Here is a 26,378-nt window from a genome sequence, read left to right as displayed (position 1 = left end):
ACTCTAATCTCCAGTTCATTATATAAGTTCGGAATAAAACCCAAAAGCTTACAGCACCTGGTATTCCCAGGCGGTCTCCCATCCAAGTACTAACCAGGCCCAAACCTGCTTAGCTTCCGAGATCAGACGAGATCGGGCATAGCCAGGTTGGTATGGCCGTAAGCGAAAGCTGCTGCAAAGAGAGGGCTAATTAAAGATCAGCCACTGTAATCTCCAGTACATTATATAAATAGGGACGAAAACCCTAAAGCTTACAGCACCTGGCAATCCCAGGCAGTCTCCCATCCAAGTAGTAACCAGAACCAAACATGCTAAGATTCAGACATCGGGCATTGACTCTTTTTTTTTTTTTTGCACGATTATTATATAATTAGTGAAAAAATTCCAAAAAGTAAAAAAATTTGAAAAATTTCCAAAAAGCTTTCAGCACCTGGTATTCCCAGGCGGTTTCCCATCCAAGTACTAAACAGGCATAGCCAGGTATGGCCGTAAGCGAAGGCTGCTGCAGAGAGAGGGCTATTTAAAGATCAGCCACTCTAATCTCCAGTTCAATATATAAGTAGGGAAGAAAACCCAAAAGCTTACAGCACCTGGTATTATTCTCAGGCAGTCTCCCATCCAAGTAATAACCAGAACCAAACATTCTAAGATTCAGAGATCTGGCATTGACTCTTTTTTTTTTTTTTCAAGATTATTACATAACTAATGAAAATTTTCCAAAAAGCTTACAGCACCTGGTATTCCCAGGCGGTCTCCCATCCAAGTACTAACCAAGCCCAAACCTGCTTAGCTTCCGAGATCAGACGAGATCAGGCATAGCCAGGTTGGTATGGCCGTAAGCGAAACCTGCTGCAAAGAGAGGGCTATTTAAAGATCAGACACTCTAATCTCCAGTTCATTATATAAGTTCGGAATAAAACCCAAAAGCTTACAGCACCTGGTATTCCCAGGCGGTCTCCCATCCAAGTACTAACCAGGTCCAAACCTGCTTAGCTTCCGAGATCAGACGAGATCGGGCATAGCCAGGTTGGTATGGCCGTAAGCGAAAGCTGCTGCAAAGAGAGGGCTAATTAAAGATCAGCCACTGTAATCTCCAGTACATTATATAAATAGGGACGAAAACCCTAAAGCTTACAGCACCTGGCAATCCCAGGCAGTCTCCCATCCAAGTAGTAACCAGAACCAAACATGCTAAGATTCAGACATCGGGCATTGACTCTTTTTTTTTTTTTTTTTTTTTTTGCACGATTATTATATAATTAGTGAAAAAATTCCAAAAAGTAAAAAAATTTGAAAAATTTCCAAAAAGCTTTCAGCACCTGGTATTCCCAGGCGGTTTCCCATCCAAGTACTAAACAGGCATAGCCAGGTATGGCCGTAAGCGAAGGCTGCTGAAGAGAGAGGGCTATTTAAAGATCAGCCACTCTAATCTCCAGTTCAATATATAAGTAGGGAAGAAAACCCAAAAGCTTACAGCACCTGGTATTATTCTCAGGCAGTCTCCCATCCAAGTAATAACCAGAACCAAACATTCTAAGATTCAGAGATCTGGCATTGACTCTTTTTTTTTTTTTCAAGATTATTACATAACTAATGAAAATTTTCCAAAAAGCTTACAGCACCTGGTATTCCCAGGCGGTCTCCCATCCAAGTACTAACCAAGCCCAAACCTGCTTAGCTTCCGAGATCAGACGAGATCAGGCATAGCCAGGTTGGTATGGCCGTAAGCGAAACCTGCTGCAAAGAGAGGGCTATTTAAAGATCAGACACTCTAATCTCCAGTTCATTATATAAGTTCGGAATAAAACCCAAAAGCTTACAGCACCTGGTATTCCCAGGCGGTCTCCCATCCAAGTACTAACCAGGCCCAAACCTGCTTAGCTTCCGAGATCAGACGAGATCGGGCATAGCCAGGTTGGTATGGCCGTAAGCGAAAGCTGCTGCAAAGAGAGGGCTAATTAAAGATCAGCCACTGTAATCTCCAGTACATTATATAAATAGGGACGAAAACCCTAAAGCTTAAAGCACCTGGCAATCCCAGGCAGTCTCCCATCCAAGTAGTAACCAGAACCAAACATGCTAAGATTCAGACATCGGGCATTGACTCTTTTTTTTTTTTTTGCACGATTATTATATAATTAGTGAAAAAATTCCAAAAAGTAAAAAAATTTGAAAAATTTCCAAAAAGCTTTCAGCACCTGGTATTCCCAGGCGGTTTCCCATCCAAGTACTAAACAGGCATAGCCAGGTATGGCCGTAAGCGAAGGCTGCTGCAGAGAGAGGGCTATTTAAAGATCAGCCACTCTAATCTCCAGTTCAATATATAAGTAGGGAAGAAAACCCAAAAGCTTACAGCACCTGGTATTATTCTCAGGCAGTCTCCCATCCAAGTAATAACCAGAACCAAACATTCTAAGATTCAGAGATCTGGCATTGACTCTTTTTTTTTTTTTCAAGATTATTACATAACTAATGAAAATTTTCCAAAAAGCTTACAGCACCTGGTATTCCCAGGCGGTCTCCCATCCAAGTACTAACCAAGCCCAAACCTGCTTAGCTTCCGAGATCAGACGAGATCAGGCATAGCCAGGTTGGTATGGCCGTAAGCGAAACCTTCTGCAAAGAGAGGGCTATTTAAAGATCAGACACTCTAATCTCCAGTTCATTATATAAGTTCGGAATAAAACCCAAAAGCTTACAGCACCTGGTATTCCCAGGCGGTCTCCCATCCAAGTACTAACCAGGCCCAAACCTGCTTAGCTTCCGAGATCAGACGAGATCGGGCATAGCCAGGTTGGTATGGCCGTAAGCGAAAGCTGCTGCAAAGAGAGGGCTAATTAAAGATCAGCCACTGTAATCTCCAGTACATTATATAAATAGGGACGAAAACCCTAAAGCTTGCAGCACCTGGCAATCCCAGGCAGTCTCCCATCCAAGTAGTAACCAGAACCAAACATGCTAAGATTCAGACATCGGGCATTGACTCTTTTTTTTTTTTTTTTTTTTTTTGCACGATTATTATATAATAAGTGAAAAAATTCCAAAAAGTAAAAAAATTTGAAAAATTTCCAAAAAGCTTTCAGCACCTGGTATTCCCAGGCGGTTTCCCATCCAAGTACTAAACAGGCATAGCCAGGTATGGCCGTAAGCGAAGGCTGCTGAAGAGAGAGGGCTATTTAAAGATCAGCCACTCTAATCTCCAGTTCAATATATAAGTAGGGAAGAAAACCCAAAAGCTTACAGCACCTGGTATTATTCTCAGGCAGTCTCCCATCCAAGTAATAACCAGAACCAAACATTCTAAGATTCAGAGATCTGGCATTGACTCTTTTTTTTTTTTTCAAGATTATTACATAACTAATGAAAATTTTCCAAAAAGCTTACAGCACCTGGTATTCCCAGGCGGTCTCCCATCCAAGTACTAACCAGGCCCAAACCTGCTTAGCTTCCGAGATCAGACGAGATCGGGCATAGCCAGGTTGGTATGGCCGTAAGCGAAAGCTGCTGCAAAGAGAGGGCTAATTAAAGATCAGCCACTGTAATCTCCAGTACATTATATAAATAGGGACGAAAACCCTAAAGCTTACAGCACCTGGCAATCCCAGGCGGTCTCCCATCCAAGTAGTAACCAGAACCAAACATGCTAAGATTCAGACATCGGGCATTGACTCTTTTTTTTTTTTTTTTTTTTTTTTTGCACGATTATTATATAATTAGTGAAAAATTTCCAAAAAGTAAAAAAATTTGAAAAATTTCCAAAAAGCTTTCAGCACCTGGTATTCCCAGGCGGTTTCCCATCCAAGTACTAACCAGGCATAGCCAGGTATGGCCATAAGCGAAGGCTGCTGCAGAGAGAGGGCTATTTAAAGATCAGCCACTCTAATCTCCAGTTCAATATATAAGTAGGGAAGAAAACCCAAAAGCTTACAGCACCTGGTATTATTCTCAGGCAGTCTCCCATCCAAGTAATAACCAGAACCAAACATTCTAAGATTCAGAGATCTGGCATTGACTCTTTTTTTTTTTTTTCAAGATTATTACATAACTAATGAAAATTTTCCAAAAAGCTTACAGCACCTGGTATTCCCAGGCGGTCTCCCATCCAAGTACTAACCAAGCCCAAACCTGCTTAGCTTCCGAGATCAGACGAGATCAGGCATAGCCAGGTTGGTATGGCCGTAAGCAAAAGCTGCTGCAAAGAGAGGGCTATTTAAAGATCAGACACTCTAATCTCCAGTTCATTATATAAGTTCGGAATAAAACCCAAAAGCTTACAGCACCTGGTATTCCCAGGCGGTCTCCCATCCAAGTACTAACCAGGCCCAAACCTGCTTAGCTTCCGAGATCAGACGAGATCGGGCATAGCCAGTTTGGTATGGCCGTAAGCGAAAGCTGCTGCAAAGAGAGGGCTAATTAAAGATCAGCCACTGTAATCTCCAGTACATTATATAAATAGGGACGAAAACCCTAAAGCTTACAGCACCTGGCAATCCCAGGCGGTCTCCCATCCAAGTAGTAACCAGAACCAAACATGCTAAGATTCAGACATCGGGCATTGTCTCTTTTTTTTTTTTTTTTGCACGATTATTATATAATTAGTGAAAAAATTCCAAAAAGTAAAAAAATTTGAAAAATTTCCAAAAAGCTTTCAGCACCTGGTATTCCCAGGCGGTTTCCCATCCAAGTACTAAACAGGCATAGCCAGGTATGGCCGTAAGCGAAGGCTGCTGCAGAGAGAGGGCTATTTAAAGATCAGCCACTCTAATCTCCAGTTCAATATATAAGTAGGGAAGAAAACCCAAAAGCTTACAGCACCTGGTATTATTCTCAGGCAGTCTCCCATCCAAGTAATAACCAGAACCAAACATTCTAAGATTCAGAGATCTGGCATTGACTCTTTTTTTTTTTCAAGATTATTACATAACTAATGAAAATTTTCCAAAAAGCTTACAGCACCTGGTATTCCCAGGCGGTCTCCCATCCAAGTACTAACCAGGCCCAAACCTGCTTAGCTTCCGAGATCAGACGAGATCGGGCATAGCCAGGTTGGTATGGCCGTAAGCGAAAGCTGCTGCAAAGAGAGGGCTAATTAAAGATCAGCCACTGTAATCTCCAGTACATTATATAAATAGGGACGAAAACCCTAAAGCTTACAGCACCTGGCAATCCCAGGCAGTCTCCCATCCAAGTAGTAACCAGAACCAAACATTCTAAGATTCAGAGATCTGGCATTGACTCTTTTTTTTTTTTTTCAAGATTATTACATAACTAATGAAAATTTTCCAAAAAGCTTACAGCACCTGGTATTCCCAGGCGGTCTCCCATCCAAGTACTAACCAAGCCCAAACCTGCTTAGCTTCCGAGATCAGACGAGATCAGGCATAGCCAGGTTGGTATGGCCGTAAGCAAAAGCTGCTGCAAAGAGAGGGCTATTTAAAGATCAGACACTCTAATCTCCAGTTCATTATATAAGTTCGGAATAAAACCCAAAAGCTTACAGCACCTGGTATTCCCAGGCGGTCTCCCATCCAAGTACTAACCAGGCCCAAACCTGCTTAGCTTCCGAGATCAGACGAGATCGGGCATAGCCAGTTTGGTATGGCCGTAAGCGAAAGCTGCTGCAAAGAGAGGGCTAATTAAAGATCAGCCACTGTAATCTCCAGTACATTATATAAATAGGGACGAAAACCCTAAAGCTTACAGCACCTGGCAATCCCAGGCGGTCTCCCATCCAAGTAGTAACCAGAACCAAACATGCTAAGATTCAGACATCGGGCATTGTCTCTTTTTTTTTTTTTTTTGCACGATTATTATATAATTAGTGAAAAAATTCCAAAAAGTAAAAAAATTTGAAAAATTTCCAAAAAGCTTTCAGCACCTGGTATTCCCAGGCGGTTTCCCATCCAAGTACTAAACAGGCATAGCCAGGTATGGCCGTAAGCGAAGGCTGCTGCAGAGAGAGGGCTATTTAAAGATCAGCCACTCTAATCTCCAGTTCAATATATAAGTAGGGAAGAAAACCCAAAAGCTTACAGCACCTGGTATTATTCTCAGGCAGTCTCCCATCCAAGTAATAACCAGAACCAAACATTCTAAGATTCAGAGATCTGGCATTGACTCTTTTTTTTTTTCAAGATTATTACATAACTAATGAAAATTTTCCAAAAAGCTTACAGCACCTGGTATTCCCAGGCGGTCTCCCATCCAAGTACTAACCAGGCCCAAACCTGCTTAGCTTCCGAGATCAGACGAGATCGGGCATAGCCAGGTTGGTATGGCCGTAAGCGAAAGCTGCTGCAAAGAGAGGGCTAATTAAAGATCAGCCACTGTAATCTCCAGTACATTATATAAATAGGGACGAAAACCCTAAAGCTTACAGCACCTGGCAATCCCAGGCAGTCTCCCATCCAAGTAGTAACCAGAACCAAACATGCTAAGATTCAGACATCGGGCATTGACTCTTTTTTTTTTTTTTTGCACGATTATTATATAATTAGTGAAAAAATTCCAAAAAGTAAAAAAATTTGAAAAATTTCCAAAAAGCTTTCAGCACCTGGTATTCCCAGGCGGTTTCCCATCCAAGTACTAACCAGGCATAGCCAGGTATGGCCATAAGCGAAGGCTGCTGCAGAGAGAGGGCTATTTAAAGATCAGCCACTCTAATCTCCAGTTCAATATATAAGTAGGGAAGAAAACCCAAAAGCTTACAGCACCTGGTATTATTCTCAGGCAGTCTCCCATCCAAGTAATAACCAGAACCAAACATTCTAAGATTCAGAGATCTGGCATTGACTCTTTTTTTTTTTTTTCAAGATTATTACATAACTAATGAAAATTTTCCAAAAAGCTTACAGCACCTGGTATTCCCAGGCGGTCTCCCATCCAAGTACTAACCAAGCCCAAACCTGCTTAGCTTCCGAGATCAGACGAGATCAGGCATAGCCAGGTTGGTATGGCCGTAAGCAAAAGCTGCTGCAAAGAGAGGGCTATTTAAAGATCAGACACTCTAATCTCCAGTTCATTATATAAGTTCGGAATAAAACCCAAAAGCTTACAGCACCTGGTATTCCCAGGCGGTCTCCCATCCAAGTACTAACCAGGCCCAAACCTGCTTAGCTTCCGAGATCAGACGAGATCGGGCATAGCCAGTTTGGTATGGCCGTAAGCGAAAGCTGCTGCAAAGAGAGGGCTAATTAAAGATCAGCCACTGTAATCTCCAGTACATTATATAAATAGGGACGAAAACCCTAAAGCTTACAGCACCTGGCAATCCCAGGCGGTCTCCCATCCAAGTAGTAACCAGAACCAAACATGCTAAGATTCAGACATCGGGCATTGTCTCTTTTTTTTTTTTTTTTGCACGATTATTATATAATTAGTGAAAAAATTCCAAAAAGTAAAAAAATTTGAAAAATTTCCAAAAAGCTTTCAGCACCTGGTATTCCCAGGCGGTTTCCCATCCAAGTACTAAACAGGCATAGCCAGGTATGGCCGTAAGCGAAGGCTGCTGCAGAGAGAGGGCTATTTAAAGATCAGCCACTCTAATCTCCAGTTCAATATATAAGTAGGGAAGAAAACCCAAAAGCTTACAGCACCTGGTATTATTCTCAGGCAGTCTCCCATCCAAGTAATAACCAGAACCAAACATTCTAAGATTCAGAGATCTGGCATTGACTCTTTTTTTTTTTCAAGATTATTACATAACTAATGAAAATTTTCCAAAAAGCTTACAGCACCTGGTATTCCCAGGCGGTCTCCCATCCAAGTACTAACCAGGCCCAAACCTGCTTAGCTTCCGAGATCAGACGAGATCGGGCATAGCCAGGTTGGTATGGCCGTAAGCGAAAGCTGCTGCAAAGAGAGGGCTAATTAAAGATCAGCCACTGTAATCTCCAGTACATTATATAAATAGGGACGAAAACCCTAAAGCTTACAGCACCTGGCAATCCCAGGCAGTCTCCCATCCAAGTAGTAACCAGAACCAAACATGCTAAGATTCAGACATCGGGCATTGACTCTTTTTTTTTTTTTTTGCACGATTATTATATAATTAGTGAAAAAATTCCAAAAAGTAAAAAAATTTGAAAAATTTCCAAAAAGCTTTCAGCACCTGGTATTCCCAGGCGGTTTCCCATCCAAGTACTAAACAGGCATAGCCAGGTATGGCCGTAAGCGAAGGCTGCTGAAGAGAGAGGGCTATTTAAAGATCAGCCACTCTAATCTCCAGTTCAATATATAAGTAGGGAAGAAAACCCAAAAGCTTACAGCACCTGGTATTATTCTCAGGCAGTCTCCCATCCAAGTAATAACCAGAACCAAACATTCTAAGATTCAGAGATCTGGCATTGACTCTTTTTTTTTTTTTCAAGATTATTACATAACTAATGAAAATTTTCCAAAAAGCTTACAGCACCTGGTATTCCCAGGCGGTCTCCCATCCAAGTACTAACCAAGCCCAAACCTGCTTAGCTTCCGAGATCAGACGAGATCGGGCATAGCCAGGTTGGTATGGCCGTAAGCAAAAGCTGCTGCAAAGAGAGGGCTATTTAAAGATCAGACACTCTAATCTCCAGTTCATTATATAAGTTCGGAATAAAACCCAAAAGCTTACAGCACCTGGTATTCCCAGGCGGTCTCCCATCCAAGTACTAACCAGGCCCAAACCTGCTTAGCTTCCGAGATCAGACGAGATCGGGCATAGCCAGTTTGGTATGGCCGTAAGCGAAAGCTGCTGCAAAGAGAGGGCTAATTAAAGATCAGCCACTGTAATCTCCAGTACATTATATAAATAGGGACGAAAACCCTAAAGCTTACAGCACCTGGCAATCCCAGGCGGTCTCCCATCCAAGTAGTAACCAGAACCAATCATGCTAAGATTCAGACATCGGGCATTGTCTCTTTTTTTTTTTTTTTGCACGATTATTATATAATTAGTGAAAAAATTCCAAAAAGTAAAAAAATTTGAAAAATTTCCAAAAAGCTTTCAGCACCTGGTATTCCCAGGCGGTTTCCCATCCAAGTACTAAACAGGCATAGCCAGGTATGGCCGTAAGCGAAGGCTGCTGCAGAGAGAGGGCTATTTAAAGATCAGCCACTCTAATCTCCAGTTCAATATATAAGTAGGGAAGAAAACCCAAAAGCTTACAGCACCTGGTATTATTCTCAGGCAGTCTCCCATCCAAGTAATAACCAGAACCAAACATTCTAAGATTCAGAGATCTGGCATTGACTCTTTTTTTTTTTCAAGATTATTACATAACTAATGAAAATTTTCCAAAAAGCTTACAGCACCTGGTATTCCCAGGCGGTCTCCCATCCAAGTACTAACCAGGCCCAAACCTGCTTAGCTTCCGAGATCAGACGAGATCGGGCATAGCCAGGTTGGTATGGCCGTAAGCGAAAGCTGCTGCAAAGAGAGGGCTAATTAAAGATCAGCCACTGTAATCTCCAGTACATTATATAAATAGGGACGAAAACCCTAAAGCTTACAGCACCTGGCAATCCCAGGCAGTCTCCCATCCAAGTAGTAACCAGAACCAAACATGCTAAGATTCAGACATCGGGCATTGACTCTTTTTTTTTTTTTTGCACGATTATTATATAATTAGTGAAAAAATTCCAAAAAGTAAAAAAATTTGAAAAATTTCCAAAAAGCTTTCAGCACCTGGTATTCCCAGGCGGTTTCCCATCCAAGTACTAAACAGGCATAGCCAGGTATGGCCGTAAGCGAAGGCTGCTGCAGAGAGAGGGCTATTTAAAGATCAGCCACTCTAATCTCCAGTTCAATATATAAGTAGGGAAGAAAACCCAAAAGCTTACAGCACCTGGTATTATTCTCAGGCAGTCTCCCATCCAAGTAATAACCAGAACCAAACATTCTAAGATTCAGAGATCTGGCATTGACTCTTTTTTTTTTTTTTTCAAGATTATTACATAACTAATGAAAATTTTCCAAAAAGCTTACAGCACCTGGTATTCCCAGGCGGTCTCCCATCCAAGTACTAACCAAGCCCAAACCTGCTTAGCTTCCGAGATCAGACGAGATCAGGCATAGCCAGGTTGGTATGGCCGTAAGCGAAACCTGCTGCAAAGAGAGGGCTATTTAAAGATCAGACACTCTAATCTCCAGTTCATTATATAAGTTCGGAATAAAACCCAAAAGCTTACAGCACCTGGTATTCCCAGGCGGTCTCCCATCCAAGTACTAACCAGGTCCAAACCTGCTTAGCTTCCGAGATCAGACGAGATCGGGCATAGCCAGGTTGGTATGGCCGTAAGCGAAAGCTGCTGCAAAGAGAGGGCTAATTAAAGATCAGCCACTGTAATTTCCAGTACATTATATAAATAGGGACGAAAACCCTAAAGCTTACAGCACCTGGCAATCCCAGGCAGTCTCCCATCCAAGTAGTAACCAGAACCAAACATGCTAAGATTCAGACATCGGGCATTGACTCTTTTTTTTTTTTTTGCACGATTATTATATAATTAGTGAAAAAATTCCAAAAAGTAAAAAAATTTGAAAAATTTCCAAAAAGCTTTCAGCACCTGGTATTCCCAGGCGGTTTCCCATCCAAGTACTAAACAGGCATAGCCAGGTATGGCCGTAAGCGAAGGCTGCTGAAGAGAGAGGGCTATTTAAAGATCAGCCACTCTAATCTCCAGTTCAATATATAAGTAGGGAAGAAAACCCAAAAGCTTACAGCACCTGGTATTATTCTCAGGCAGTCTCCCATCCAAGTAATAACCAGAACCAAACATTCTAAGATTCAGAGATCTGGCATTGACTCTTTTTTTTTTTTTCAAGATTATTACATAACTAATGAAAATTTTCCAAAAAGCTTACAGCACCTGGTATTCCCAGGCGGTCTCCCATCCAAGTACTAACCAAGCCCAAACCTGCTTAGCTTCCGAGATCAGACGAGATCAGGCATAGCCAGGTTGGTATGGCCGTAAGCGAAACCTTCTGCAAAGAGAGGGCTATTTAAAGATCAGACACTCTAATCTCCAGTTCATTATATAAGTTCGGAATAAAACCCAAAAGCTTACAGCACCTGGTATTCCCAGGCGGTCTCCCATCCAAGTACTAACCAGGCCCAAACCTGCTTAGCTTCCGAGATCAGACGAGATCGGGCATAGCCAGGTTGGTATGGCCGTAAGCGAAAGCTGCTGCAAAGAGAGGGCTAATTAAAGATCAGCCACTGTAATCTCCAGTACATTATATAAATAGGGACGAAAACCCTAAAGCTTGCAGCACCTGGCAATCCCAGGCAGTCTCCCATCCAAGTAGTAACCAGAACCAAACATGCTAAGATTCAGACATCGGGCATTGACTCTTTTTTTTTTTTTTTTTTTTTTTGCACGATTATTATATAATAAGTGAAAAAATTCCAAAAAGTAAAAAAATTTGAAAAATTTCCAAAAAGCTTTCAGCACCTGGTATTCCCAGGCGGTTTCCCATCCAAGTACTAAACAGGCATAGCCAGGTATGGCCGTAAGCGAAGGCTGCTGAAGAGAGAGGGCTATTTAAAGATCAGCCACTCTAATCTCCAGTTCAATATATAAGTAGGGAAGAAAACCCAAAAGCTTACAGCACCTGGTATTATTCTCAGGCAGTCTCCCATCCAAGTAATAACCAGAACCAAACATTCTAAGATTCAGAGATCTGGCATTGACTCTTTTTTTTTTTTTCAAGATTATTACATAACTAATGAAAATTTTCCAAAAAGCTTACAGCACCTGGTATTCCCAGGCGGTCTCCCATCCAAGTACTAACCAGGCCCAAACCTGCTTAGCTTCCGAGATCAGACGAGATCGGGCATAGCCAGGTTGGTATGGCCGTAAGCGAAAGCTGCTGCAAAGAGAGGGCTAATTAAAGATCAGCCACTGTAATCTCCAGTACATTATATAAATAGGGACGAAAACCCTAAAGCTTACAGCACCTGGCAATCCCAGGCGGTCTCCCATCCAAGTAGTAACCAGAACCAAACATGCTAAGATTCAGACATCGGGCATTGACTCTTTTTTTTTTTTTTTTTTTTTTTTTTGCACGATTATTATATAATTAGTGAAAAATTTCCAAAAAGTAAAAAAATTTGAAAAATTTCCAAAAAGCTTTCAGCACCTGGTATTCCCAGGCGGTTTCCCATCCAAGTACTAACCAGGCATAGCCAGGTATGGCCATAAGCGAAGGCTGCTGCAGAGAGAGGGCTATTTAAAGATCAGCCACTCTAATCTCCAGTTCAATATATAAGTAGGGAAGAAAACCCAAAAGCTTACAGCACCTGGTATTATTCTCAGGCAGTCTCCCATCCAAGTAATAACCAGAACCAAACATTCTAAGATTCAGAGATCTGGCATTGACTCTTTTTTTTTTTTTTCAAGATTATTACATAACTAATGAAAATTTTCCAAAAAGCTTACAGCACCTGGTATTCCCAGGCGGTCTCCCATCCAAGTACTAACCAAGCCCAAACCTGCTTAGCTTCCGAGATCAGACGAGATCAGGCATAGCCAGGTTGGTATGGCCGTAAGCAAAAGCTGCTGCAAAGAGAGGGCTATTTAAAGATCAGACACTCTAATCTCCAGTTCATTATATAAGTTCGGAATAAAACCCAAAAGCTTACAGCACCTGGTATTCCCAGGCGGTCTCCCATCCAAGTACTAACCAGGCCCAAACCTGCTTAGCTTCCGAGATCAGACGAGATCGGGCATAGCCAGTTTGGTATGGCCGTAAGCGAAAGCTGCTGCAAAGAGAGGGCTAATTAAAGATCAGCCACTGTAATCTCCAGTACATTATATAAATAGGGACGAAAACCCTAAAGCTTACAGCACCTGGCAATCCCAGGCGGTCTCCCATCCAAGTAGTAACCAGAACCAAACATGCTAAGATTCAGACATCGGGCATTGTCTCTTTTTTTTTTTTTTTTTGCACGATTATTATATAATTAGTGAAAAAATTCCAAAAAGTAAAAAAATTTGAAAAATTTCCAAAAAGCTTTCAGCACCTGGTATTCCCAGGCGGTTTCCCATCCAAGTACTAAACAGGCATAGCCAGGTATGGCCGTAAGCGAAGGCTGCTGCAGAGAGAGGGCTATTTAAAGATCAGCCACTCTAATCTCCAGTTCAATATATAAGTAGGGAAGAAAACCCAAAAGCTTACAGCACCTGGTATTATTCTCAGGCAGTCTCCCATCCAAGTAATAACCAGAACCAAACATTCTAAGATTCAGAGATCTGGCATTGACTCTTTTTTTTTTTCAAGATTATTACATAACTAATGAAAATTTTCCAAAAAGCTTACAGCACCTGGTATTCCCAGGCGGTCTCCCATCCAAGTACTAACCAGGCCCAAACCTGCTTAGCTTCCGAGATCAGACGAGATCGGGCATAGCCAGGTTGGTATGGCCGTAAGCGAAAGCTGCTGCAAAGAGAGGGCTAATTAAAGATCAGCCACTGTAATCTCCAGTACATTATATAAATAGGGACGAAAACCCTAAAGCTTACAGCACCTGGCAATCCCAGGCAGTCTCCCATCCAAGTAGTAACCAGAACCAAACATGCTAAGATTCAGACATCGGGCATTGACTCTTTTTTTTTTTTTTTGCACGATTATTATATAATTAGTGAAAAAATTCCAAAAAGTAAAAAAAATTGAAAAATTTCCAAAAAGCTTTCAGCACCTGGTATTCCCAGGCGGTTTCCCATCCAAGTACTAAACAGGCATAGCCAGGTATGGCCGTAAGCGAAGGCTGCTGAAGAGAGAGGGCTATTTAAAGATCAGCCACTCTAATCTCCAGTTCAATATATAAGTAGGGAAGAAAACCCAAAAGCTTACAGCACCTGGTATTATTCTCAGGCAGTCTCCCATCCAAGTAATAACCAGAACCAAACATTCTAAGATTCAGAGATCTGGCATTGACTCTTTTTTTTTTTTTCAAGATTATTACATAACTAATGAAAATTTTCCAAAAAGCTTACAGCACCTGGTATTCCCAGGCGGTCTCCCATCCAAGTACTAACCAAGCCCAAACCTGCTTAGCTTCCGAGATCAGACGAGATCGGGCATAGCCAGGTTGGTATGGCCGTAAGCAAAAGCTGCTGCAAAGAGAGGGCTATTTAAAGATCAGACACTCTAATCTCCAGTTCATTATATAAGTTCGGAATAAAACCCAAAAGCTTACAGCACCTGGTATTCCCAGGCGGTCTCCCATCCAAGTACTAACCAGGCCCAAACCTGCTTAGCTTCCGAGATCAGACGAGATCGGGCATAGCCAGTTTGGTATGGCCGTAAGCGAAAGCTGCTGCAAAGAGAGGGCTAATTAAAGATCAGCCACTGTAATCTCCAGGACATTATATAAATAGGGACGAAAACCCTAAAGCTTACAGCACCTGGCAATCCCAGGCGGTCTCCCATCCAAGTAGTAACCAGAACCAATCATGCTAAGATTCAGACATCGGGCATTGTCTCTATTTTTTTTTTTTTTGCACGATTATTATATAATTAGTGAAAAAATTCCAAAAAGTAAAAAAATTTGAAAAATTTCCAAAAAGCTTTCAGCACCTGGTATTCCCAGGCGGTTTCCCATCCAAGTACTAAACAGGCATAGCCAGGTATGGCCGTAAGCGAAGGCTGCTGCAGAGAGAGGGCTATTTAAAGATCAGCCACTCTAATCTCCAGTTCAATATATAAGTAGGGAAGAAAACCCAAAAGCTTACAGCACCTGGTATTATTCTCAGGCAGTCTCCCATCCAAGTAATAACCAGAACCAAACATTCTAAGATTCAGAGATCTGGCATTGACTCTTTTTTTTTTTCAAGATTATTACATAACTAATGAAAATTTTCCAAAAAGCTTACAGCACCTGGTATTCCCAGGCGGTCTCCCATCCAAGTACTAACCAGGCCCAAACCTGCTTAGCTTCCGAGATCAGACGAGATCGGGCATAGCCAGGTTGGTATGGCCGTAAGCGAAAGCTGCTGCAAAGAGAGGGCTAATTAAAGATCAGCCACTGTAATCTCCAGTACATTATATAAATAGGGACGAAAACCCTAAAGCTTACAGCACCTGGCAATCCCAGGCAGTCTCCCATCCAAGTAGTAACCAGAACCAAACATGCTAAGATTCAGACATCGGGCATTGACTCTTTTTTTTTTTTTTTGCACGATTATTATATAATTAGTGAAAAAATTCCAAAAAGTAAAAAAATTTGAAAAATTTCCAAAAAGCTTTCAGCACCTGGTATTCCCAGGCGGTTTCCCATCCAAGTACTAAACAGGCATAGCCAGGTATGGCCGTAAGCGAAGGCTGCTGAAGAGAGAGGGCTATTTAAAGATCAGCCACTCTAATCTCCAGTTCAATATATAAGTAGGGAAGAAAACCCAAAAGCTTACAGCACCTGGTATTATTCTCAGGCAGTCTCCCATCCAAGTAATAACCAGAACCAAACATTCTAAGATTCAGAGATCTGGCATTGACTCTTTTTTTTTTTTTCAAGATTATTACATAACTAATGAAAATTTTCCAAAAAGCTTACAGCACCTGGTATTCCCAGGCGGTCTCCCATCCAAGTACTAACCAAGCCCAAACCTGCTTAGCTTCCGAGATCAGACGAGATCAGGCATAGCCAGGTTGGTATGGCCGTAAGCGAAACCTGCTGCAAAGAGAGGGCTATTTAAAGATCAGACACTCTAATCTCCAGTTCATTATATAAGTTCGGAATAAAACCCAAAAGCTTACAGCACCTGGTATTCCCAGGCGGTCTCCCATCCAAGTACTAACCAGGCCCAAACCTGCTTAGCTTCCGAGATCAGACGAGATCGGGCATAGCCAGGTTGGTATGGCCGTAAGCGAAAGCTGCTGCAAAGAGAGGGCTAATTAAAGATCAGCCACTGTAATCTCCAGTACATTATATAAATAGGGACGAAAACCCTAAAGCTTACAGCACCTGGCAATCCCAGGCAGTCTCCCATCCAAGTAGTAACCAGAACCAAACATGCTAAGATTCAGACATCGGGCATTGACTCTTTTTTTTTTTTTTGCACGATTATTATATAATTAGTGAAAAAATTCCAAAAAGTAAAAAAATTTGAAAAATTTCCAAAAAGCTTTCAGCACCTGGTATTCCCAGGCGGTTTCCCATCCAAGTACTAAACAGGCATAGCCAGGTATGGCCGTAAGCGAAGGCTGCTGCAGAGAGAGGGCTATTTAAAGATCAGCCACTCTAATCTCCAGTTCAATATATAAGTAGGGAAGAAAACCCAAAAGCTTACAGCACCTGGTATTATTCTCAGGCAGTCTCCCATCCAAGTAATAACCAGAACCAAACATTCTAAGATTCAGAGATCTGGCATTGACTCTTTTTTTTTTTTTTTCAAGATTATTACATAACTAATGAAAATTTTCCAAAAAGCTTACAGCACCTGGTATTCCCAGGCGGTCTCCCATCCAAGTACTAACCAAGCCCAAACCTGCTTAGCTTCCGAGATCAGACGAGATCAGGCATAGCCAGGTTGGTATGGCCGTAAGCGAAACCTGCTGCAAAGAGAGGGCTATTTAAAGATCAGACACTCTAATCTCCAGTTCATTATATAAGTTCGGAATAAAACCCAAAAGCTTACAGCACCTGGTATTCCCAGGCGGTCTCCCATCCAAGTACTAACCAGGTCCAAACCTGCTTAGCTTCCGAGATCAGACGAGATCGGGCATAGCCAGGTTGGTATGGCCGTAAGCGAAAGCTGCTGCAAAGAGAGGGCTAATTAAAGATCAGCCACTGTAATCTCCAGTACATTATATAAATAGGGACGAAAACCCTAAAGCTTACAGCACCTGGCAATCCCAGGCAGTCTCCCATCCAAGTAGTAACCAGAACCAAACATGCTAAGATTCAGACATCGGGCATTGACTCTTTTTTTTTTTTTTGCACGATTATTATATAATTAGTGAAAAAATTCCAAAAAGTAAAAAAATTTGAAAAATTTCCAAAAAGCTTTCAGCACCTGGTATTCCCAGGCGGTTTCCCATCCAAGTACTAAACAGGCATAGCCAGGTATGGCCGTAAGCGAAGGCTGCTGAAGAGAGAGGGCTATTTAAAGATCAGCCACTCTAATCTCCAGTTCAATATATAAGTAGGGAAGAAAACCCAAAAGCTTACAGCACCTGGTATTATTCTCAGGCAGTCTCCCATCCAAGTAATAACCAGAACCAAACATTCTAAGATTCAGAGATCTGGCATTGACTCTTTTTTTTTTTTTCAAGATTATTACATAACTAATGAAAATTTTCCAAAAAGCTTACAGCACCTGGTATTCCCAGGCGGTCTCCCATCCAAGTACTAACCAAGCCCAAACCTGCTTAGCTTCCGAGATCAGACGAGATCAGGCATAGCCAGGTTGGTATGGCCGTAAGCGAAACCTTCTGCAAAGAGAGGGCTATTTAAAGATCAGACACTCTAATCTCCAGTTCATTATATAAGTTCGGAATAAAACCCAAAAGCTTACAGCACCTGGTATTCCCAGGCGGTCTCCCATCCAAGTACTAACCAGGCCCAAACCTGCTTAGCTTCCGAGATCAGACGAGATCGGGCATAGCCAGGTTGGTATGGCCGTAAGCGAAAGCTGCTGCAAAGAGAGGGCTAATTAAAGATCAGCCACTGTAATCTCCAGTACATTATATAAATAGGGACGAAAACCCTAAAGCTTGCAGCACCTGGCAATCCCAGGCAGTCTCCCATCCAAGTAGTAACCAGAACCAAACATGCTAAGATTCAGACATCGGGCATTGACTCTTTTTTTTTTTTTTTTTTTTTTTGCACGATTATTATATAATAAGTGAAAAAATTCCAAAAAGTAAAAAAATTTGAAAAATTTCCAAAAAGCTTTCAGCACCTGGTATTCCCAGGCGGTTTCCCATCCAAGTACTAAACAGGCATAGCCAGGTATGGCCGTAAGCGAAGGCTGCTGAAGAGAGAGGGCTATTTAAAGATCAGCCACTCTAATCTCCAGTTCAATATATAAGTAGGGAAGAAAACCCAAAAGCTTACAGCACCTGGTATTATTCTCAGGCAGTCTCCCATCCAAGTAATAACCAGAACCAAACATTCTAAGATTCAGAGATCTGGCATTGACTCTTTTTTTTTTTTTCAAGATTATTACATAACTAATGAAAATTTTCCAAAAAGCTTACAGCACCTGGTATTCCCAGGCGGTCTCCCATCCAAGTACTAACCAGGCCCAAACCTGCTTAGCTTCCGAGATCAGACGAGATCGGGCATAGCCAGGTTGGTATGGCCGTAAGCGAAAGCTGCTGCAAAGAGAGGGCTAATTAAAGATCAGCCACTGTAATCTCCAGTACATTATATAAATAGAACGAAAACCCTAAAGCTTACAGCACCTGGCAATCCCAGGCGGTCTCCCATCCAAGTAGTAACCAGAACCAAACATGCTAAGATTCAGACATCGGGCATTGACTCTTTTTTTTTTTTTTTTTTTTTTTTTGCACGATTATTATATAATTAGTGAAAAATTTTCAAAAAGTAAAAAAATTTGAAAAATTTCCAAAAAGCTTTCAGCACCTGGTATTCCCAGGCGGTTTCCCATCCAAGTACTAACCAGGCATAGCCAGGTATGGCCGTAAGCGAAGGCTGCTGCAGAGAGAGGGCTATTTAAAGATCAGCCACTCTAATCTCCAGTTCAATATATAAGTAGGGAAGAAAACCCAAAAGCTTACAGCACCTGGTATTATTCTCAGGCAGTCTCCCATCCAAGTAATAACCAGAACCAAACATTCTAAGATTCAGAGATCTGGCATTGACTCTTTTTTTTTTTTTTCAAGATTATTACATAACTAATGAAAATTTTCCAAAAAGCTTACAGCACCTGGTATTCCCAGGCGGTCTCCCATCCAAGTACTAACCAAGCCCAAACCTGCTTAGCTTCCGAGATCAGACGAGATCAGGCATAGCCAGGTTGGTATGGCCGTAAGCAAAAGCTGCTGCAAAGAGAGGGCTATTTAAAGATCAGACACTCTAATCTCCAGTTCATTATATAAGTTCGGAATAAAACCCAAAAGCTTACAGCACCTGGTATTCCCAGGCGGTCTCCCATCCAAGTACTAACCAGGCCCAAACCTGCTTAGCTTCCGAGATCAGACGAGATCGGGCATAGCCAGTTTGGTATGGCCGTAAGCGAAAGCTGCTGCAAAGAGAGGGCTAATTAAAGATCAGCCACTGTAATCTCCAGTACATTATATAAATAGGGACGAAAACCCTAAAGCTTACAGCACCTGGCAATCCCAGGCGGTCTCCCATCCAAGTAGTAACCAGAACCAAACATGCTAAGATTCAGACATCGGGCATTGTCTCTTTTTTTTTTTTTTTTGCACGATTATTATATAATTAGTGAAAAAATTCCAAAAAGTAAAAAAATTTGAAAAATTTCCAAAAAGCTTTCAGCACCTGGTATTCCCAGGCAGTTTCCCATCCAAGTACTAAACAGGCATAGCCAGGTATGGCCGTAAGCGAAGGCTGCTGCAGAGAGAGGGCTATTTAAAGATCAGCCACTCTAATCTCCAGTTCAATATATAAGTAGGGAAGAAAACCCAAAAGCTTACAGCACCTGGTATTATTCTCAGGCAGTCTCCCATCCAAGTAATAACCAGAACCAAACATTCTAAGATTCAGAGATCTGGCATTGACTCTTTTTTTTTTTCAAGATTATTACATAACTAATGAAAATTTTCCAAAAAGCTTACAGCACCTGGTATTCCCAGGCGGTCTCCCATCCAAGTACTAACCAGGCCCAAACCTGCTTAGCTTCCGAGATCAGACGAGATCGGGCATAGCCAGGTTGGTATGGCCGTAAGCGAAAGCTGCTGCAAAGAGAGGGCTAATTAAAGATCAGCCACTGTAATCTCCAGTACATTATATAAATAGGGACGAAAACCCTAAAGCTTACAGCACCTGGCAATCCCAGGCAGTCTCCCATCCAAGTAGTAACCAGAACCAAACATGCTAAGATTCAGACATCGGGCATTGACTCTTTTTTTTTTTTTTTGCACGATTATTATATAATTAGTGAAAAAATTCCAAAAAGTAAAAAAAATTGAAAAATTTCCAAAAAGCTTTCAGCACCTGGTATTCCCAGGCGGTTTCCCATCCAAGTACTAAACAGGCATAGCCAGGTATGGCCGTAAGCGAAGGCTGCTGAAGAGAGAGGGCTATTTAAAGATCAGCCACTCTAATCTCCAGTTCAATATATAAGTAGGGAAGAAAACCCAAAAGCTTACAGCACCTGGTATTATTCTCAGGCAGTCTCCCATCCAAGTAATAACCAGAACCAAACATTCTAAGATTCAGAGATCTGGCATTGACTCTTTTTTTTTTTTTCAAGATTATTACATAACTAATGAAAATTTTCCAAAAAGCTTACAGCACCTGGTATTCCCAGGCGGTCTCCCATCCAAGTACTAACCAAGCCCAAACCTGCTTAGCTTCCGAGATCAGACGAGATCGGGCATAGCCAGGTTGGTATGGCCGTAAGCAAAAGCTGCTGCAAAGAGAGGGCTATTTAAAGATCAGACACTCTAATCTCCAGTTCATTATATAAGTTCGGAATAAAACCCAAAAGCTTACAGCACCTGGTATTCCCAGGCGGTCTCCCATCCAAGTACTAACCAGGCCCAAACCTGCTTAGCTTCCGAGATCAGACGAGATCGGGCATAGCCAGTTTGGTATGGCCGTAAGCGAAAGCTGCTGCAAAGAGAGGGCTAATTAAAGATCAGCCACTGTAATCTCCAGTACATTATATAAATAGGGACGAAAACCCTAAAGCTTACAGCACCTGGCAATCCCAGGCGGTCTCCCATCCAAGTAGTAACCAGAACCAAACATGCTAAGATTCAGACATCGGGCATTGTCTCTTTTTTTTTTTTTTTGCACGATTATTATATAATTAGTGAAAAAATTCCAAAAAGTAAAAAAATTTGAAAAATTTCCAAAAAGCTTTCAGCACCTGGTATTCCCAGGCGGTTTCCCATCCAAGTACTAAACAGGCATAGCCAGGTATGGCCGTAAGCGAAGGCTGCTGCAGAGAGAGGGCTATTTAAAGATCAGCCACTCTAATCTCCAGTTCAATATATAAGTAGGGAAGAAAACCCAAAAGCTTACAGCACCTGGTATTATTCTCAGGCAGTCTCCCATCCAAGTAATAACCAGAACCAAACATTCTAAGATTCAGAGATCTGGCATTGACTCTTTTTTTTTTTCAAGATTATTACATAACTAATGAAAATTTTCCAAAAAGCTTACAGCACCTGGTATTCCCAGGCGGTCTCCCATCCAAGTACTAACCAGGCCCAAACCTGCTTAGCTTCCGAGATCAGACGAGATCGGGCATAGCCAGGTTGGTATGGCCGTAAGCGAAAGCTGCTGCAAAGAGAGGGCTAATTAAAGATCAGCCACTGTAATCTCCAGTACATTATATAAATAGGGACGAAAACCCTAAAGCTTACAGCACCTGGCAATCCCAGGCAGTCTCCCATCCAAGTAGTAACCAGAACCAAACATGCTAAGATTCAGACATCGGGCATTGACTCTTTTTTTTTTTTTTTGCACGATTATTATATAATTAGTGAAAAAATTCCAAAAAGTAAAAAAAATTGAAAAATTTCCAAAAAGCTTTCAGCACCTGGTATTCCCAGGCGGTTTCCCATCCAAGTACTAAACAGGCATAGCCAGGTATGGCCGTAAGCGAAGGCTGCTGAAGAGAGAGGGCTATTTAAAGATCAGCCACTCTAATCTCCAGTTCAATATATAAGTAGGGAAGAAAACCCAAAAGCTTACAGCACCTGGTATTATTCTCAGACAGTCTTCCATCCAAGTAATAACCAGAACCAAACATTCTAAGATTCAGAGATCTGGCATTGACTCTTTTTTTTTTTTTCAAGATTATTACATAACTAATGAAAATTTTCCAAAAAGCTTACAGCACCTGGTATTCCCAGGCGGTCTCCCATCCAAGTACTAACCAAGCCCAAACCTGCTTAGCTTCCGAGATCAGACGAGATCGGGCATAGCCAGGTTGGTATGGCCGTAAGCAAAAGCTGCTGCAAAGAGAGGGCTATTTAAAGATCAGACACTCTAATCTCCAGTTCATTATATAAGTTCGGAATAAAACCCAAAAGCTTACAGCACCTGGTATTCCCAGGCGGTCTCCCATCCAAGTACTAACCAGGCCCAAACCTGCTTAGCTTCCGAGATCAGACGAGATCGGGCATAGCCAGTTTGGTATGGCCGTAAGCGAAAGCTGCTGCAAAGAGAGGGCTAATTAAAGATCAGCCACTGTAATCTCCAGTACATTATATAAATAGGGACGAAAACCCTAAAGCTTACAGCACCTGGCAATCCCAGGCGGTCTCCCATCCAAGTAGTAACCAGAACCAAACATGCTAAGATTCAGACATCGGGCATTGTCTCTTTTTTTTTTTTTTTGCACGATTATTATATAATTAGTGAAAAAATTCCAAAAAGTAAAAAAATTTGAAAAATTTCCAAAAAGCTTTCAGCACCTGGTATTCCCAGGCGGTTTCCCATCCAAGTACTAAACAGGCATAGCCAGGTATGGCCGTAAGCGAAGGCTGCTGCAGAGAGAGGGCTATTTAAAGATCAGCCACTCTAATCTCCAGTTCAATATATAAGTAGGGAAGAAAACCCAAAAGCTTACAGCACCTGGTATTATTCTCAGGCAGTCTCCCATCCAAGTAATAACCAGAACCAAACATTCTAAGATTCAGAGATCTGGCATTGACTCTTTTTTTTTTTCAAGATTATTACATAACTAATGAAAATTTTCCAAAAAGCTTACAGCACCTGGTATTCCCAGGCGGTCTCCCATCCAAGTACTAACCAGGCCCAAACCTGCTTAGCTTCCGAGATCAGACGAGATCGGGCATAGCCAGGTTGGTATGGCCGTAAGCGAAAGCTGCTGCAAAGAGAGGGCTAATTAAAGATCAGCCACTGTAATCTCCAGTACATTATATAAATAGGGACGAAAACCCTAAAGCTTACAGCACCTGGCAATCCCAGGCAGTCTCCCATCCAAGTAGTAACCAGAACCAAACATGCTAAGATTCAGACATCGGGCATTGACTCTTTTTTTTTTTTTTTGCACGATTATTATATAATTAGTGAAAAAATTCCAAAAAGTAAAAAAATTTGAAAAATTTCCAAAAAGCTTTCAGCACCTGGTATTCCCAGGCGGTTTCCCATCCAAGTACTAAACAGGCATAGCCAGGTATGGCCGTAAGCGAAGGCTGCTGAAGAGAGAGGGCTATTTAAAGATCAGCCACTCTAATCTCCAGTTCAATATATAAGTAGGGAAGAAAACCCAAAAGCTTACAGCACCTGGTATTATTCTCAGGCAGTCTCCCATCCAAGTAATAACCAGAACCAAACATTCTAAGATTCAGAGATCTGGCATTGACTCTTTTTTTTTTTTTCAAGATTATTACATAACTAATGAAAATTTTCCAAAAAGCTTACAGCACCTGGTATTCCCAGGCGGTCTCCCATCCAAGTACTAACCAAGCCCAAACCTGCTTAGCTTCCGAGATCAGACGAGATCAGGCATAGCCAGGTTGGTATGGCCGTAAGCGAAACCTGCTGCAAAGAGAGGGCTATTTAAAGATCAGACACTCTAATCTCCAGTTCATTATATAAGTTCGGAATAAAACCCAAAAGCTTACAGCACCTGGTATTCCCAGGCGGTCTCCCATCCAAGTACTAACCAGGCCCAAACCTGCTTAGCTTCCGAGATCAGACGAGATCGGGCATAGCCAGGTTGGTATGGCCGTAAGCGAAAGCTGCTGCAAAGAGAGGGCTAATTAAAGATCAGCCACTGTAATCTCCAGTACATTATATAAATAGGGACGAAAACCCTAAAGCTTACAGCACCTGGCAATCCCAGGCAGTCTCCCATCCAAGTAGTAACCAGAACCAAACATGCTAAGATTCAGACATCGGGCATTGACTCTTTTTTTTTTTTTTGCACGATTATTATATAATTAGTGAAAAAATTCCAAAAAGTAAAAAAATTTGAAAAATTTCCAAAAAGCTTTCAGCACCTGGTATTCCCAGGCGGTTTCCCATCCAAGTACTAAACAGGCATAGCCAGGTATGGCCGTAAGCGAAGGCTGCTGCAGAGAGAGGGCTATTTAAAGATCAGCCACTCTAATCTCCAGTTCAATATATAAGTAGGGAAGAAAACCCAAAAGCTTACAGCACCTGGTATTATTCTCAGGCAGTCTCCCATCCAAGTAATAACCAGAACCAAACATTCTAAGATTCAGAGATCTGGCATTGACTCTTTTTTTTTTTTTTTCAAGATTATTACATAACTAATGAAAATTTTCCAAAAAGCTTACAGCACCTGGTATTCCCAGTCGGTCTCCCATCCAAGTACTAACCAAGCCCAAACCTGCTTAGCTTCCGAGATCAGACGAGATCAGGCATAGCCAGGTTGGTATGGCCATAAGCGAAACCTGCTGCAAAGAGAGGGCTATTTAAAGATCAGACACTCTAATCTCCAGTTCATTATATAAATTCGGAATAAAACCCAAAAGCTTACAGCACCTGGTATTCCCAGGCGGTCTCCCATCCAAGTACTAACCAGGTCCAAACCTGCTTAGCTTCCGAGATCAGACGAGATCGGGCATAGCCAGGTTGGTATGGCCGTAAGCGAAAGCTGCTGCAAAGAGAGGGCTAATTAAAGATCAGCCACTGTAATCTCCAGTACATTATATAAATAGGGACGAAAACCCTAAAGCTTACAGCACCTGGCAATCCCAGGCAGTCTCCCATCCAAGTAGTAACCAGAACCAAACATGCTAAGATTCAGACATCGGGCATTGACTCTTTTTTTTTTTTTTGCACGATTATTATATAATTAGTGAAAAAATTCCAAAAAGTAAAAAAATTTGAAAAATTTCCAAAAAGCTTTCAGCACCTGGTATTCCCAGGCGGTTTCCCATCCAAGTACTAAACAGGCATAGCCAGGTATGGCCGTAAGCGAAGGCTGCTGCAGAGAGAGGGCTATTTAAAGATCAGCCACTCTAATCTCCAGTTCAATATATAAGTAGGGAAGAAAACCCAAAAGCTTACAGCACCTGGTATTATTCTCAGGCAGTCTCCCATCCAAGTAATAACCAGAACCAAACATTCTAAGATTCAGAGATCTGGCATTGACTCTTTTTTTTTTTTTTCAAGATTATTACATAACTAATGAAAATTTTCCAAAAAGCTTACAGCACTTGGTATTCCCAGGCGGTCTCCCATCCAAGTACTAACCAAGCCCAAACCTGCTTAGCTTCCGAGATCAGACGAGATCAGGCATAGCCAGGTTGGTATGGCCGTAAGCGAAACCTGCTGCAAAGAGAGGGCTATTTAAAGATCAGACACTCTAATCTCCAGTTCATTATATAAGTTCGGAATAAAACCCAAAAGCTTACAGCACCTGGTATTCCCAGGCGGTCTCCCATCCAAGTACTAACCAGGTCCAAACCTGCTTAGCTTCCGAGATCAGACGAGATCGGGCATAGCCAGGTTGGTATGGCCGTAAGCGAAAGCTGCTGCAAAGAGAGGGCTAATTAAAGATCAGCCACTGTAATCTCCAGTACATTATATAAATAGGGACGAAAACCCTAAAGCTTACAGCACCTGGCAATCCCAGGCAGTCTCCCATCCAAGTAGTAACCAGAACCAAACATGCTAAGATTCAGACATCGGGCATTGACTCTTTTTTTTTTTTTTTTTTTTTTTGCACGATTATTATATAATTAGTGAAAAAATTCCAAAAAGTAAAAAAATTTGAAAAATTTCCAAAAAGCTTTCAGCACCTGGTATTCCCAGGCGGTTTCCCATCCAAGTACTAAACAGGCATAGCCAGGTATGGCCGTAAGCGAAGGCTGCTGAAGAGAGAGGGCTATTTAAAGATCAGCAACTCTAATCTCCAGTTCAATATATAAGTAGGGAAGAAAACCCAAAAGCTTACAGCACCTGGTATTATTCTCAGGCAGTCTCCCATCCAAGTAATAACCAGAACCAAACATTCTAAGATTCAGAGATCTGGCATTGACTCTTTTTTTTTTTTTCAAGATTATTACATAACTAATGAAAATTTTCCAAAAAGCTTACAGCACCTGGTATTCCCAGGCGGTCTCCCACCCAAGTACTAACCAAGCCCAAACCTGCTTAGCTTCCGAGATCAGACGAGATCAGGCATAGCCAGGTTGGTATGGCCGTAAGCGAAACCTGCTGCAAAGAGAGGGCTATTTAAAGATCAGACACTCTAATCTCCAGTTCATTATATAAGTTCGGAATAAAACCCAA

At 41.8% G+C, this 26,378-nt stretch overlaps 54 non-coding genes across 54 annotated transcripts; all 54 read right to left on the bottom strand.

Annotated features, from left to right (window-relative positions):
* Positions 1-45: 45 nt before the first annotated feature.
* On the bottom strand, positions 46-164 carry LOC132137579 (5S ribosomal RNA). The gene has a single exon (XR_009431905.1). It is a non-coding gene; the product is annotated as a 5S ribosomal RNA (ribosomal RNA).
* Positions 165-722: 558 nt separating this feature from the next.
* On the bottom strand, positions 723-841 carry LOC132138245 (5S ribosomal RNA). The gene has a single exon (XR_009432548.1). It is a non-coding gene; the product is annotated as a 5S ribosomal RNA (ribosomal RNA).
* An 84-nt stretch (positions 842-925) lies between these two features.
* LOC132137785 (5S ribosomal RNA) lies at positions 926-1,044 on the bottom strand. Its single transcript, XR_009432107.1, has one exon. It is a non-coding gene; the product is annotated as a 5S ribosomal RNA (ribosomal RNA).
* A 566-nt stretch (positions 1,045-1,610) lies between these two features.
* LOC132138244 (5S ribosomal RNA) lies at positions 1,611-1,729 on the bottom strand. The gene has a single exon (XR_009432547.1). It is a non-coding gene; the product is annotated as a 5S ribosomal RNA (ribosomal RNA).
* Positions 1,730-1,813: 84 nt separating this feature from the next.
* LOC132137578 (5S ribosomal RNA) lies at positions 1,814-1,932 on the bottom strand. The gene has a single exon (XR_009431904.1). It is a non-coding gene; the product is annotated as a 5S ribosomal RNA (ribosomal RNA).
* Positions 1,933-2,489: 557 nt separating this feature from the next.
* LOC132138243 (5S ribosomal RNA) lies at positions 2,490-2,608 on the bottom strand. Its single transcript, XR_009432546.1, has one exon. It is a non-coding gene; the product is annotated as a 5S ribosomal RNA (ribosomal RNA).
* An 84-nt stretch (positions 2,609-2,692) lies between these two features.
* LOC132137577 (5S ribosomal RNA) lies at positions 2,693-2,811 on the bottom strand. The gene has a single exon (XR_009431903.1). It is a non-coding gene; the product is annotated as a 5S ribosomal RNA (ribosomal RNA).
* A 566-nt stretch (positions 2,812-3,377) lies between these two features.
* LOC132137574 (5S ribosomal RNA) lies at positions 3,378-3,496 on the bottom strand. Its single transcript, XR_009431901.1, has one exon. It is a non-coding gene; the product is annotated as a 5S ribosomal RNA (ribosomal RNA).
* Positions 3,497-4,065: 569 nt separating this feature from the next.
* Positions 4,066-4,184, bottom strand: LOC132138242 (5S ribosomal RNA). Its single transcript, XR_009432545.1, has one exon. It is a non-coding gene; the product is annotated as a 5S ribosomal RNA (ribosomal RNA).
* An 84-nt stretch (positions 4,185-4,268) lies between these two features.
* Positions 4,269-4,387, bottom strand: LOC132137990 (5S ribosomal RNA). The gene has a single exon (XR_009432305.1). It is a non-coding gene; the product is annotated as a 5S ribosomal RNA (ribosomal RNA).
* Positions 4,388-4,944: 557 nt separating this feature from the next.
* LOC132137573 (5S ribosomal RNA) lies at positions 4,945-5,063 on the bottom strand. The gene has a single exon (XR_009431900.1). It is a non-coding gene; the product is annotated as a 5S ribosomal RNA (ribosomal RNA).
* Positions 5,064-5,288: 225 nt separating this feature from the next.
* On the bottom strand, positions 5,289-5,407 carry LOC132138241 (5S ribosomal RNA). The gene has a single exon (XR_009432544.1). It is a non-coding gene; the product is annotated as a 5S ribosomal RNA (ribosomal RNA).
* An 84-nt stretch (positions 5,408-5,491) lies between these two features.
* LOC132137989 (5S ribosomal RNA) lies at positions 5,492-5,610 on the bottom strand. The gene has a single exon (XR_009432304.1). It is a non-coding gene; the product is annotated as a 5S ribosomal RNA (ribosomal RNA).
* A 557-nt stretch (positions 5,611-6,167) lies between these two features.
* Positions 6,168-6,286, bottom strand: LOC132137572 (5S ribosomal RNA). Its single transcript, XR_009431899.1, has one exon. It is a non-coding gene; the product is annotated as a 5S ribosomal RNA (ribosomal RNA).
* A 559-nt stretch (positions 6,287-6,845) lies between these two features.
* LOC132138240 (5S ribosomal RNA) lies at positions 6,846-6,964 on the bottom strand. The gene has a single exon (XR_009432543.1). It is a non-coding gene; the product is annotated as a 5S ribosomal RNA (ribosomal RNA).
* Positions 6,965-7,048: 84 nt separating this feature from the next.
* LOC132137988 (5S ribosomal RNA) lies at positions 7,049-7,167 on the bottom strand. Its single transcript, XR_009432303.1, has one exon. It is a non-coding gene; the product is annotated as a 5S ribosomal RNA (ribosomal RNA).
* A 557-nt stretch (positions 7,168-7,724) lies between these two features.
* LOC132137571 (5S ribosomal RNA) lies at positions 7,725-7,843 on the bottom strand. Its single transcript, XR_009431898.1, has one exon. It is a non-coding gene; the product is annotated as a 5S ribosomal RNA (ribosomal RNA).
* Positions 7,844-8,401: 558 nt separating this feature from the next.
* LOC132137752 (5S ribosomal RNA) lies at positions 8,402-8,520 on the bottom strand. The gene has a single exon (XR_009432075.1). It is a non-coding gene; the product is annotated as a 5S ribosomal RNA (ribosomal RNA).
* An 84-nt stretch (positions 8,521-8,604) lies between these two features.
* On the bottom strand, positions 8,605-8,723 carry LOC132137987 (5S ribosomal RNA). The gene has a single exon (XR_009432302.1). It is a non-coding gene; the product is annotated as a 5S ribosomal RNA (ribosomal RNA).
* Positions 8,724-9,279: 556 nt separating this feature from the next.
* LOC132137570 (5S ribosomal RNA) lies at positions 9,280-9,398 on the bottom strand. Its single transcript, XR_009431897.1, has one exon. It is a non-coding gene; the product is annotated as a 5S ribosomal RNA (ribosomal RNA).
* Positions 9,399-9,957: 559 nt separating this feature from the next.
* LOC132138239 (5S ribosomal RNA) lies at positions 9,958-10,076 on the bottom strand. Its single transcript, XR_009432542.1, has one exon. It is a non-coding gene; the product is annotated as a 5S ribosomal RNA (ribosomal RNA).
* Positions 10,077-10,160: 84 nt separating this feature from the next.
* Positions 10,161-10,279, bottom strand: LOC132137783 (5S ribosomal RNA). Its single transcript, XR_009432105.1, has one exon. It is a non-coding gene; the product is annotated as a 5S ribosomal RNA (ribosomal RNA).
* A 557-nt stretch (positions 10,280-10,836) lies between these two features.
* On the bottom strand, positions 10,837-10,955 carry LOC132138238 (5S ribosomal RNA). The gene has a single exon (XR_009432541.1). It is a non-coding gene; the product is annotated as a 5S ribosomal RNA (ribosomal RNA).
* An 84-nt stretch (positions 10,956-11,039) lies between these two features.
* On the bottom strand, positions 11,040-11,158 carry LOC132137569 (5S ribosomal RNA). The gene has a single exon (XR_009431896.1). It is a non-coding gene; the product is annotated as a 5S ribosomal RNA (ribosomal RNA).
* Positions 11,159-11,724: 566 nt separating this feature from the next.
* LOC132137568 (5S ribosomal RNA) lies at positions 11,725-11,843 on the bottom strand. The gene has a single exon (XR_009431895.1). It is a non-coding gene; the product is annotated as a 5S ribosomal RNA (ribosomal RNA).
* A 570-nt stretch (positions 11,844-12,413) lies between these two features.
* Positions 12,414-12,532, bottom strand: LOC132138236 (5S ribosomal RNA). Its single transcript, XR_009432539.1, has one exon. It is a non-coding gene; the product is annotated as a 5S ribosomal RNA (ribosomal RNA).
* Positions 12,533-12,616: 84 nt separating this feature from the next.
* Positions 12,617-12,735, bottom strand: LOC132137986 (5S ribosomal RNA). Its single transcript, XR_009432301.1, has one exon. It is a non-coding gene; the product is annotated as a 5S ribosomal RNA (ribosomal RNA).
* Positions 12,736-13,293: 558 nt separating this feature from the next.
* On the bottom strand, positions 13,294-13,412 carry LOC132137567 (5S ribosomal RNA). Its single transcript, XR_009431894.1, has one exon. It is a non-coding gene; the product is annotated as a 5S ribosomal RNA (ribosomal RNA).
* Positions 13,413-13,970: 558 nt separating this feature from the next.
* On the bottom strand, positions 13,971-14,089 carry LOC132137751 (5S ribosomal RNA). Its single transcript, XR_009432074.1, has one exon. It is a non-coding gene; the product is annotated as a 5S ribosomal RNA (ribosomal RNA).
* Positions 14,090-14,173: 84 nt separating this feature from the next.
* On the bottom strand, positions 14,174-14,292 carry LOC132137985 (5S ribosomal RNA). The gene has a single exon (XR_009432300.1). It is a non-coding gene; the product is annotated as a 5S ribosomal RNA (ribosomal RNA).
* Positions 14,293-14,849: 557 nt separating this feature from the next.
* On the bottom strand, positions 14,850-14,968 carry LOC132137566 (5S ribosomal RNA). Its single transcript, XR_009431893.1, has one exon. It is a non-coding gene; the product is annotated as a 5S ribosomal RNA (ribosomal RNA).
* A 558-nt stretch (positions 14,969-15,526) lies between these two features.
* LOC132138235 (5S ribosomal RNA) lies at positions 15,527-15,645 on the bottom strand. The gene has a single exon (XR_009432538.1). It is a non-coding gene; the product is annotated as a 5S ribosomal RNA (ribosomal RNA).
* An 84-nt stretch (positions 15,646-15,729) lies between these two features.
* LOC132137565 (5S ribosomal RNA) lies at positions 15,730-15,848 on the bottom strand. Its single transcript, XR_009431892.1, has one exon. It is a non-coding gene; the product is annotated as a 5S ribosomal RNA (ribosomal RNA).
* A 559-nt stretch (positions 15,849-16,407) lies between these two features.
* On the bottom strand, positions 16,408-16,526 carry LOC132138234 (5S ribosomal RNA). The gene has a single exon (XR_009432537.1). It is a non-coding gene; the product is annotated as a 5S ribosomal RNA (ribosomal RNA).
* An 84-nt stretch (positions 16,527-16,610) lies between these two features.
* Positions 16,611-16,729, bottom strand: LOC132137782 (5S ribosomal RNA). The gene has a single exon (XR_009432104.1). It is a non-coding gene; the product is annotated as a 5S ribosomal RNA (ribosomal RNA).
* Positions 16,730-17,286: 557 nt separating this feature from the next.
* On the bottom strand, positions 17,287-17,405 carry LOC132138232 (5S ribosomal RNA). The gene has a single exon (XR_009432536.1). It is a non-coding gene; the product is annotated as a 5S ribosomal RNA (ribosomal RNA).
* An 84-nt stretch (positions 17,406-17,489) lies between these two features.
* On the bottom strand, positions 17,490-17,608 carry LOC132137563 (5S ribosomal RNA). The gene has a single exon (XR_009431890.1). It is a non-coding gene; the product is annotated as a 5S ribosomal RNA (ribosomal RNA).
* A 566-nt stretch (positions 17,609-18,174) lies between these two features.
* LOC132137562 (5S ribosomal RNA) lies at positions 18,175-18,293 on the bottom strand. Its single transcript, XR_009431889.1, has one exon. It is a non-coding gene; the product is annotated as a 5S ribosomal RNA (ribosomal RNA).
* Positions 18,294-18,861: 568 nt separating this feature from the next.
* On the bottom strand, positions 18,862-18,980 carry LOC132138231 (5S ribosomal RNA). Its single transcript, XR_009432535.1, has one exon. It is a non-coding gene; the product is annotated as a 5S ribosomal RNA (ribosomal RNA).
* An 84-nt stretch (positions 18,981-19,064) lies between these two features.
* Positions 19,065-19,183, bottom strand: LOC132137984 (5S ribosomal RNA). Its single transcript, XR_009432299.1, has one exon. It is a non-coding gene; the product is annotated as a 5S ribosomal RNA (ribosomal RNA).
* Positions 19,184-19,740: 557 nt separating this feature from the next.
* LOC132137561 (5S ribosomal RNA) lies at positions 19,741-19,859 on the bottom strand. Its single transcript, XR_009431888.1, has one exon. It is a non-coding gene; the product is annotated as a 5S ribosomal RNA (ribosomal RNA).
* A 558-nt stretch (positions 19,860-20,417) lies between these two features.
* LOC132137749 (5S ribosomal RNA) lies at positions 20,418-20,536 on the bottom strand. Its single transcript, XR_009432072.1, has one exon. It is a non-coding gene; the product is annotated as a 5S ribosomal RNA (ribosomal RNA).
* Positions 20,537-20,620: 84 nt separating this feature from the next.
* LOC132137983 (5S ribosomal RNA) lies at positions 20,621-20,739 on the bottom strand. Its single transcript, XR_009432298.1, has one exon. It is a non-coding gene; the product is annotated as a 5S ribosomal RNA (ribosomal RNA).
* A 556-nt stretch (positions 20,740-21,295) lies between these two features.
* LOC132137560 (5S ribosomal RNA) lies at positions 21,296-21,414 on the bottom strand. The gene has a single exon (XR_009431887.1). It is a non-coding gene; the product is annotated as a 5S ribosomal RNA (ribosomal RNA).
* A 558-nt stretch (positions 21,415-21,972) lies between these two features.
* Positions 21,973-22,091, bottom strand: LOC132137748 (5S ribosomal RNA). The gene has a single exon (XR_009432071.1). It is a non-coding gene; the product is annotated as a 5S ribosomal RNA (ribosomal RNA).
* An 84-nt stretch (positions 22,092-22,175) lies between these two features.
* LOC132137982 (5S ribosomal RNA) lies at positions 22,176-22,294 on the bottom strand. The gene has a single exon (XR_009432297.1). It is a non-coding gene; the product is annotated as a 5S ribosomal RNA (ribosomal RNA).
* A 556-nt stretch (positions 22,295-22,850) lies between these two features.
* Positions 22,851-22,969, bottom strand: LOC132137559 (5S ribosomal RNA). The gene has a single exon (XR_009431886.1). It is a non-coding gene; the product is annotated as a 5S ribosomal RNA (ribosomal RNA).
* A 558-nt stretch (positions 22,970-23,527) lies between these two features.
* On the bottom strand, positions 23,528-23,646 carry LOC132138230 (5S ribosomal RNA). Its single transcript, XR_009432534.1, has one exon. It is a non-coding gene; the product is annotated as a 5S ribosomal RNA (ribosomal RNA).
* Positions 23,647-23,730: 84 nt separating this feature from the next.
* Positions 23,731-23,849, bottom strand: LOC132139411 (5S ribosomal RNA). The gene has a single exon (XR_009433629.1). It is a non-coding gene; the product is annotated as a 5S ribosomal RNA (ribosomal RNA).
* A 559-nt stretch (positions 23,850-24,408) lies between these two features.
* LOC132138631 (5S ribosomal RNA) lies at positions 24,409-24,527 on the bottom strand. Its single transcript, XR_009432917.1, has one exon. It is a non-coding gene; the product is annotated as a 5S ribosomal RNA (ribosomal RNA).
* An 84-nt stretch (positions 24,528-24,611) lies between these two features.
* LOC132137781 (5S ribosomal RNA) lies at positions 24,612-24,730 on the bottom strand. Its single transcript, XR_009432103.1, has one exon. It is a non-coding gene; the product is annotated as a 5S ribosomal RNA (ribosomal RNA).
* Positions 24,731-25,288: 558 nt separating this feature from the next.
* LOC132137898 (5S ribosomal RNA) lies at positions 25,289-25,407 on the bottom strand. Its single transcript, XR_009432216.1, has one exon. It is a non-coding gene; the product is annotated as a 5S ribosomal RNA (ribosomal RNA).
* An 84-nt stretch (positions 25,408-25,491) lies between these two features.
* LOC132137780 (5S ribosomal RNA) lies at positions 25,492-25,610 on the bottom strand. Its single transcript, XR_009432102.1, has one exon. It is a non-coding gene; the product is annotated as a 5S ribosomal RNA (ribosomal RNA).
* Positions 25,611-26,176: 566 nt separating this feature from the next.
* Positions 26,177-26,295, bottom strand: LOC132138362 (5S ribosomal RNA). Its single transcript, XR_009432658.1, has one exon. It is a non-coding gene; the product is annotated as a 5S ribosomal RNA (ribosomal RNA).
* Positions 26,296-26,378: the final 83 nt, after the last annotated feature.

The sequence above is a fragment of the Carassius carassius genome, unplaced genomic scaffold (genome assembly GCF_963082965.1).
Source record: "Carassius carassius unplaced genomic scaffold, fCarCar2.1 SCAFFOLD_57, whole genome shotgun sequence".
NCBI classification, from domain to species: Eukaryota; Metazoa; Chordata; class Actinopteri; order Cypriniformes; family Cyprinidae; genus Carassius; species Carassius carassius.
This window is presented reverse-complemented; position numbering and strand designations above follow the sequence as displayed.